The sequence below is a fragment of the Mus musculus genome, chromosome 11 (assembly GCF_000001635.26).
Source record: "Mus musculus strain C57BL/6J chromosome 11, GRCm38.p6 C57BL/6J".
Classification (NCBI taxonomy): Eukaryota; Metazoa; Chordata; class Mammalia; order Rodentia; family Muridae; genus Mus; species Mus musculus.
Window position 1 is genome coordinate 102,788,731 of NC_000077.6, and position 10,204 is coordinate 102,798,934.

The window sequence follows — 10,204 nt, forward strand, 5'->3', positions numbered from 1 at the left end:
TATCTATCTATCTATCTATCTATCTATCTATCCATCCATCCATCCATCCATTTATTTAGGGTTTTTTGTTTTTTGTTTTTGTTTTTGTTTTTTTGAGACAGGGTCTATGGTCTATGTAGCCTTGGCTGTCCTGAAACTTACTCTGTAGACAGGCTCAGAGATCAGCTTGCCTCTACCTCCTGAGTGCTGGGGTTAAAGGTGTGCATCACCACGCCCAGTTTTTGGGTTTTTTTTTTATTTTTTATTTTTAAATGGGTTGCTGGCGTGAGTTTGAACTGGCACAGTATCAAAGTGTTACTGATAAAACTACAGAACTAAAAATGCTTTCTACTCCAGAGGAGAACATCCGGGACAGGAAAGAGCCACATGCCTTCCTGTCACCAGCGTAAAGCAGTTCAGACTCAGAAGATAGCTACACTTACAGCCAGTCTATGATTATTAAAATCAATCCTTCTTTGCCTTCTGGGTCACCCCTTTCAGGACTTGTGTCAGTCAAACTGAGATGTGCAGACTTAGTGGTATGTGCCTGTAACCCCAGCAACTGAGAAGCAGAGGCAGGGGCATTACTGCAAGCTGAAGGACAGCTTGATCTACATAGGGAGTTCCAGGACAACTGGGGCTACAATATACAAGTATCTTAAAATCCCTGCTGCCCCCCACACTAGTGTACACACAAATGCACACACATATACTACTACCACCACCACCACCACCACCACCACCACCACCACCATCACCACCACCACCACCATCACCATCACCACCATCACCACCACCACCACCACCATCACCACCACCACCACCACCACCACCATCACCACCATCACCACCACCACCACCGGCAGCTGGGGAAATGGCTCAGCAGTTAAGAGTATACACTACTCTTCCTATGGCCCATGTCTGGTGGCTCACATTTGCTTGCTTCTCTAGCTCAAGGGGACGAAATAACCTCATCTGGCCTCCCCCAGTAACCGCATTCACAAACTTCTTTATAGAGATGAATGCACACATGTTTTTTTTTAAAATCTGCAAATATCAACAACAACAATTTGTTGGCTTTATATTTGCTTTTGGTCTTTTGAGATGGTTTCTCTGTGCAGCCCTGGCTGTCCCGGAATTCATTCTGTAGACCAGGCTGGCCTCAAAATCAGAGATCTGCCTGCCTCTGCCTCCCTAGCGTTGGGACTAAATAAAGGTGTATACACCATCCCTGCCTACCTTGGAGGATTTTTAATATTATAAATAAATTACAAATCGTTTAGAAATGGAAACGCAGGCTACAGTTATATTTTAATTTCAGTAACAATTTTTGAGGGGAAGTGCTGGGGGATTTATTTTTTTTAATTACTCATTGGTGAGCTGAAACTCAAATGTAACCAGGTACCTTGCATCTTCCTGGCAGCTCTAACCAAGGGGCGTCTGTACATACCCACATATGGAGTCCAGGCCAATTCTCTTGGAGGACCTGATTCCACTACGGGATGAACACTGGCAGACCTGCCCCCAACACCTTTAATTTATCCGTGCTAAGTGGTCCACATTGCTGTCTGGCTATTTCCCAGGACTACTGACTACTCAGAAGACAGAGCTTCAACTGGCCACTTGCTGCTTATGGGCAAGAAATGAAAGCCCACATCCAGTACTGTGCCTGTCCAAGCAACACAAGTCCCCAATATGGGCATACATGGAACACGGTTATCGCTGCACATGGGAAGCTGAGGCAGAAGCTCAAGGCAAGCCTGGACTACAGAGAGATACTCAGACTCAATGTAACAGGGAATAAAGACAGTTAAGTCCAGCAGTTAACAGTACTTGCAGAGGAACTGGGTTCAGTTCCTAGAATCTACATGGGGTTTATATTACCGATAACTTGAGTCCAGGGATCCTATGACATCTTCAGGCCTCCGTGGGCACCAGTCATGCAAGAGCAACAACATATATATACATACATACAAGTGGTGCATGCATATATAGACATGTGGACCAAACACTCATATCCATAAATCTTTAAAAAATTTAAAAACAAAAACAAAAAAAACTGCCGGTCAGTGATGACACATGCCTTTGATCCTAGTATTCAGGAGGTAGAAGAGGGTAGGTCTCTGAGTTTGAGGCCAGCCTTGGTCTACAGGACAAGTTCCAGGACAGCCAGGGATACAAAGAGAAACCCTGTTTTGAAAACAAACATACAAATTAAATTAAAAAAAAAAAAAACAAAAAACCAAAAACCAGGCCTGAGAGATGGCTCAGCAGGTAGAAAGAGGCCCTTGTCCTTGCCTCCTTCCCACCCTCAACCCCACCGTGATGAACTGTGTTGTTCCTTAGTCCTTAGCAGTGGAAGGAAGAATCAAGTCTGACCTTCACGTGATGTGCTGTACGCACACCCACAGACGTACACAGCACCCACCCACTCCTTAAAAAAAAATACGTTCAATAAAGAGAAACAGAAAAGGTAGGCTGGAGAGATGCTTCAGTAGACAAATGCTTGCCACGCAGGTGTGAGGGCCAGAGTCGGGATCCCCAGCATCCAGGGTAATACTAAGAGGCCACCCATGGGGACCCAGTAACAACCCCAGTGCTCTGGAGGTAAACTGGAGCTCTGAAACTAGCTAGTTTGAATTGGTGAGCTCTGGGTTCAAGTTAGAGAGCCTACCTCAATATATACGAAGATAAGTGACTGAGAAAAGACACTAGGCATCCACTTCCGACCTTCCTGTGTGTGTGTGTGTGTGTGTGTGTGTGTGTGTGTGTGCAAGTACTCATGCATACACAGATGTGCATACAGGTTTCTGAACATGCATACATATGTACGCTATACGCATATACAAATCAAAAGCAAACACATCCAACACAATGCCCCAACCTTAAGCAGACCACTGGAAGCAAAGGCTCTGCCTGGTCCAAAAGTTCTGCTTGCTGCAGACGCCGTAAATCCAGGTCTATTTCAGGAGTCTTGCTTACTTTCACTTCCTAACAGGAATGTGCAGACAGTCTGGACAGCCTGCACTTACCCTGCCCAGACCTCCTCAGGCGACATGACACTAGGCACCTCGGTCCTGGTGCTGACCTCTCTGTAGAGGCTAAGACCTGTCACTGCTCAAAACAGCACCTGGGTACAGGATCTTAGGTGGCCACTGCCTGCTGGGTAGAGGGCACAGCTGCAACACGCTTTCAGAAGGCCAGGCCAGGCCTGAAATGCTCCCTGTCAGTGGTTTTTAATGTCCCTGGCACAAAGATAACATCTCACTTTCACAAGACGACACATACTAAAAATAAAATATTTTAAACGCTATTCAGTTCTGTATGGTTTCCCCCCATGGTCAGGTCGCATTCAGGTCACTGGCCATGAGCTGGGTCGTTATGAACAGTTGCTTGGCTCTGCCTTGCCTCGGGTTCAGGGCTGCCAGCCTCCCTGGGCCCCCAGGGACAGCACAGCAGATAAAGACACTTGTTTGCCTGAGGTTCAATGAGGGAATCCAGTCCGTTTTTCCTCCAGACACGAGCTTCCTAAGGTTGCCTTCCACAGCTCCTTAATCTAGTTTAAAGTTGGCACAGCGTGTCAAGGGCAGGGCAAGGAAAGGCTGTCCCATTTCCTCAGGACTGAGGGAGCAGAGGCAGTCAACTGGTAACGAGTGCTACCCGGCATCTTTCCCCCTTGCTTTCCAACCAAGTTGCTTCCTATGTCTTCTCAGTGTTCAGTCCGGATTGGAGAAATTCCTAGGTAATGACACCGACCCCACCAAGGAACAATCAAGGGATGATTTTTCCCATGGGTCTAATTGTGGTCACAAGCCATGAAGTCGACACTTCATGCTCTGAAAATTTAGGCCTAAGTAACTAATTTGAGATGGCACACTCTTCCTCCCGTGTACCCTCTGCCTGGCTTGCGAAGTCACTGTGGGTTCATTTGCTTTAATCCAGACAAGTCAGAGTCCTGGACAAAGTCCATCCCTTCAGGTACACTCACTACGGCAGGTCTAAACCTCTGCAACGACGATTTTAAACAATCTCTTCCCCCCTTTCACGACGGCCCACATTTCAAAATATTTTCTCTTAAGACTTCTGGCTCTCATGCCATAATGTAAGAATTTGCCAGAGGCTTATAGATGTGTTGCATGTAAAGTATACCATGATTAAGGTTTTGGACCGAGTACAATGGCACACACCTATGGTCCCAGCTCTGCACAAGGCTGAGGCTGGGTGATTTCAAGTTTGAGGCCAGGCATTGTAAGCAACTAAGTGAGAACGTGCCTCAAAGGTAAATAAATACACAGGGCTGCGAGTCAAAGTCAAAACTCGCTTATCATGTTTGAGGCCCTGGAAACACACCAAGTGTGTGTGTGTGTGTGTGTGTGTGTGTGTGTGTGTATGTGTGTGTCGGGGTGGGGGATGGTCTGTGGGCAAACCTGGGGGCAAAATGCACTCCTGGCTTGACCCCAACCCTCTGTCCCACCCTTAGCACTAAACCCAAACTTCTTAAAGTCAACCAGGTGCGACGGCACGTTTTCAATCCCAGCACTCGGAGGCAGAGGCGGTCAGTCTCTGTGAGTTTGAAGTCAGCCTGGTCTACAAAGCGAGTCCAGGACAGGCTTGTTACAGAGAAATCCTGTCTCGAAAAAACCAACCAACCAGTTAACCACCCAGAGAACAAATCATTCTGATTGTATGGGTCTAAAATAGGCCTCAGAAATTTGTTTTATAGGCGATCTAGAGGCTACATTTTTGTTGGGGGATGGGGGGTGGGGAACAAAATATCAGACACAGGTCTGGGAAATCTGTCCCTGAACCCTTAAGAAAACCCTATCTTACCCTTAATCCCAGTAGTCAGGAGGCAGAAGTAGGCAAACCCCTTAAGTTCAAAGCCTGCCTGGTCTACAGATCAAGTTCCAGAATGGCCAAGGGTACAAAGAGAGAAACCCTGTTTTATCTTGGAAAGGAGCAAACACTGGGCACTGGGCGAGCCCCTGGGCAGCTACCCCACAGGCCTGGAATCTGCCCTCAGCTTGCCTCAGTTTCTCCTTCCTGCTGCTCTCTAACTGCTTCCACCTCAGACAAGCAACAGCAGAAAGCATGGGACGTATTGCACTGGGACAAGGGAGACGGCTCAGTGGGCGAAGAGCTTGCTGGGTGAGCATGAGGACTCGTGTGTAGATCCCTGACACACTCGCAAAAGGCTGTGTGGCTGCTTCTCTAACCTCTGCGCAGAGGGACTGACAGGCAGATCCTGGGACTCACTGGCCTCCTGCCTAGTCAGACCACGTCACAAAAAGTAACAGAGAAGTAACTGACGAAGACACTTGACAGTGACCAACAGCTTCTACACGTAGGCTCACATACAACCATATGAACCTATCAGATGTATACATAAAGTGCGACATCATACGTCAACCGTTTCAATCCTCAAAACAGTCCTAAAAACCTCAGGTTCACTGATGCCACTCACGACCTTCTCTAGGTATCAGTCTCTTGCCTGACAGCAAATCTACCGAAGGTTCACTTTCAAAGCAGAGTCAAGGCTTAACCGCTCCAGCGGCTTTAAATGGCTCACAAGTTTATTACCAAATATGGTTGGCTGACTAGTTTACAGTCTGTGCTGCTGAGGTCGGGCCCTGTGTGTGACCAGTCAACTAACCTGTGTCTGCAATCAGGGAACCAAGAGTGCTATTGGAGATTAATGCCCCCCTCTCTGACTTCCCTTCCAAGGGAGGATTAGCCCTCTGCCTCCTCTTACAAAGCTATCTATGAATCAAAGGGACACGAAGACGGGCGTCTGTTCCCAGCTCCTGAGCTCAGGGCATGGCTTCACCCTGCTTTCACAAGGCAACCTTTTCCTCCCAGTTTTGTGACACTTCAGAGTCGCAGAGGACCTCTGGCTCTGCCATGGAAAAGAGCCTCATTTGAGTCCAACTGCATAGTAAGAAATTTCTTCACCCTTATATTCTTACACTTGGAAAATGCAGGAAGGGGGCTTTTGTTTTTACATCATTTTCTGTGTTAGCCATTAGGCTCTTTGGGTGCATTTTTCTACAAAGTGTGGGGTAAACGGCCCAGTGGTATCTCCTGACATCCTAATTGTCAATAGGTTGCATTCTGAGATAGGATGAGTGGATCAGAGGAACCTTCTATGCTGTTATTTGGAACTGTCAAAACTGCCCCAGAGATCAACCCCTCAGGTACAGTGCTTGTCTCCAACGTGGGAAGTTGACATACTAGACAGAACAAATTGGTAACTCTTTGACACACACACACACACACACACACACGTAATTCCTTAGCTGTTCATGCAACATCCAAGCTCCACTCCACATGACCATATAACATTAGATTGCTGGCTTTGTTGACTTTTACATTCAAATTAATTTTTTCTTGGTTTTCTGAGACAGGTGATCTTTGTGTAGCCCTTGCTGTCCTTGACTTGTTCTGTAGACCAGGCTAGCCTTGAACTCAAGAGATCCACCTGGCCCTGCCTCCCAAGTGCTGGGCTCTGTGTGTAGCCATTGCTGACTGACTACATTTTAATTATCTTGAAAAGGTAAAGTCCTAGCTATATTTTCTGGAGCCAATATGCTACCTGCAACAACACTTAGTGCCTGGGATAGAGATTTTACTGAAGAAAACATAGAGAAAACAATTTTTTAAAACCGTTTCAATTTGGGGCTGGAGAGATGGCTCAGTGGTTAAGAGCACTGACTGCTCTTCTGGAGATCCTGAGTTCAATTCCCAGCAACCACATGGTGGCTCACAACCATCTGTAATAGGATCTGATTCTCTCTTCTGGTGTGTCTGAAGACAGCTACAGTGTACTTACCTGTAATAAATAAATAAGTCTTTTTAAAAAAAAATATTTTGCCAGGCAGTGGTGGTGCATGCCTTTAATTCCAGCACTCGGGAGGCAGAGGCAGGCAGATCTCTGAGTTCGAGGCCAGCCTGGTCTACAGAGTGAATTCCAGGACAGCCAGGAATACACAGAGAAACCCTGTCTCGAAAAACTCAAAAAAAATTATTTCAATTTTGGAAGAATATATTATTAGCCAATACCCAATAAGCCAACCCTGAAAAGCAGAATTTAGCCTAGAAAGCTGTGTAAACCTGGATTTACAGTGGTGGGTACCCACTAACACACAGGTGCATGGATCAAACCCGCTCAACATTGTCATTTTGACATCAGCACATAAAACCTTTTCAAGTCTCCATGCTGTGCGGCTCGGGAGAGCGGTAAAGATGGAACCCGGCCCAGGGGTTCTTACATGGATGGTGTCTGTGAATGATCACCATCTGTCACAGGGAGACTAAGTGGGACTTCACTCCCAGCTACACTGTATAAGTATGGAGGTTTTTATTTTCAAGTGATGAGACTTCAAGAGATTACATGATTGTACAGAGATGAAATTATCCTAATACTGGAACCTTTCAATCAAAATGACCAGCCAGGAGAGAATCAATACACATTTATAACTGTAGCACTCTGAATGAGGAGTTCAAGGACATCCCTGGCCACAACACACTGAGTCTGAGGCTAACTTTGGCTACGTGAGAGCTTGCCTCATAAACCCAAACCAAAACAACCAGCAGTTGTGTGTTGAAAAAAATTCTCTTTCATAACTGGGAAAGACCTTTGATTTATAAACGGGCATTAAAGGAGATAATAGTCTTACAATGAAAGCTGGCTGGTCTGAAATATACCAGCATTCATACACGTTATTTTTAGAAGTAGACCATCTCTCAAAAGACAGAAGGGTAAAGCAGGCGCACGCAGAAACTGGACGTGTAAATCAGATGTCTGCCTAACTGAAATACACTCTTGGTATGAATGACTGTCTTCCAAACCCATGTAGACACCCATGACAAGAACCTAGGCAACTCAACACCAGTTAGTTTGTCCATCCTTTTAAAGGTTCAAAATCAGACATACCCAACTGATAATGGTTATTTTGGTTTGGGGTTCCGCTCTCCAAACTTGAGGACTGAATCCAGGGCCTCATGCCTGCCAGGCAAAAAGAAAAATATTTCACCTCTGAGCTGGAACTCAAGTCCCAACAGCTGGGTTTTTTGTTGTTGTTTTTTTTGTTGATTCAAGACAGGTTTTCTCTGTGTAGTCCTGGCTGTCCTGGAATTCACTCTGTAGACCAGGCTGGCCTCGAACTGAGATCTGCCTGCCTCTTGACTCCTGAGTGCTGGGATTAAAGGTGTGCGCCACCACTGCCTGGCAAAACCTGCTTTTTTCTGTATCTCTTCTGAGAACCAATCTGACTCACTGCTGCAGCGGATAGGGAGACCAAGCTCATGAGGACGTCTACCCTGATGCTAGCTCTTCAAGGCCCGAGCACTCAATTGCGATTTGATAAAGACATATTAACAGATTCTGTGTAGGATCTGAACAGCTTAAACCAGACATTGACAGAGTCATCTTATTTTATTAGCATGACTTCTTTTTAAATCAAATTTATTTGTAAAGGTTTATTATTTTATGTGTACAGGTATTCTGCCTACATGTGCACCACGTGTGCAGTGTCTGCAGAGGCCAAAAGATTCCCCTCGAATGGAAGTTACAGCCAGTTGTTAGCTGCCATGTGGTACTGGGATTTGAACCCGTCTTCTGGAAGACCAGGCAGTGCTCTTAACTGCTGACCCTTCTTCCCAGCCCCAGGATCATTTTTCTTAATGTAGGTCCATAGAACTCTATAAGGAGTAAATGCTGTATTCTGCAAAAAGTCTATGCTCAAAATCTGAAAGAAATATGCTAAGGAGGCATGAGGAGTTGGGGAATCCTTGCCATGATTAACTCTTTAGCAAGAGGGTAAAATAAACTTCACTGTGTATGAACATAAGGAGGTGACCTAGAATAACTTTCTGTACACTCTGAGAAGCTGAAGAATTAGCTAGACCAAAAAAATAACATTCTCATCATTCTGGGTCAAGCAGCAGCACTGGGGGCATTGTTAGAAACCAATGGATGCTCCCGGCATCCAATGCCTTTGCCTGGTGGTTTCTGGCATTTCTGCTTCAGTCCTTCCTCTTTACCCCAATTCCCAACCACTCTGCTGGCAGGCTACTATGTTCTCCCCTAGGCTCTGGGAGATGGCTGAGAGTGTGTGTGCTTTTTCTGTCTTTCAGTTTAGTAGAAGTCTGCTGAATGAGCTAGTAATACAAGAACTGGGGCTTGTCTTAGCTAGACTTAGGTGGTTAAAATCGTGCCCGTCTTATTAGAATTATAGGCATTTCCCTATTGTCTATCAATTACTCATGATATATAAAAATATACTCTTTTTTGAAAAGTTCCCTTTAACTCCACCTGCTAAAAAGGTTAGGGACAATGAGGATCTTCCCTAGGCTGAAGTTTAAAGATCCTTTAAAAAGCAAATGTAAATAAATAAATGCCTAGATGATAAGGTAAGTATGGGGAAGAGACGGGCAGCAGCAAAGGCAAACGGATACACACTGGGTCTGTCCCAGGCTGTGAGTGAGAGAGAACGGGCATTTCAGATTGTTTTCTTTTTTTTTTTTTAAAGATTTATTTATTATTATATGTAAGTACACTGTAGTTGTCTTCAGACATTCCAGAAGAGGGAGTCAGATCTCATTACGGATGGTTGTGAGCCACCATGTGGTTGCTGGGATTTGAACTCTGGACTTTCGGAAGAGCAGTCGGTGCTCTTACCCACTGAGCCATCTCACCAGCCCCAGATTGTTTGTTTTCAATGCAAGGTCTCTCTGTGTAGCCCTGGCTGTCCTCAAACTCAGAGATCCACCTGCCTCTGCCTCCTGAGTGCTGGGATTAAAGGTGTGCACCATTACTGCTTGGTAGTACTTCAGATTTAAGAAACAAAACAATACTTTCAGAATTTCAAAATGAGAGGTGTCTTGCAACAGCTTTCTATTAGAAAGAGCAAGACACCCACATAAAATGCTTGCTGCTGGACCTAAAGCTCTGTTCATGGTACCAAGAGAGACTCAGCACCTTCAGACAAACATGAGTTTGATGGGAAGAGAAAGCTTTCCAGTGTGATTAAGATTAAAGATGGAAAGAAAACACTGTAAATTATTAGTTTTATGAACACCAACCCTTGCCATTAACAACTACATATGCTAAAAGGGAATAAATACTGAACTCATCTCAATGACTGGCCATTTAGATAGAAATCCACACTGGCAGACATGGACGACTCAGACCCATTTTACAGGATACTGTTAGAACAAAGCATCT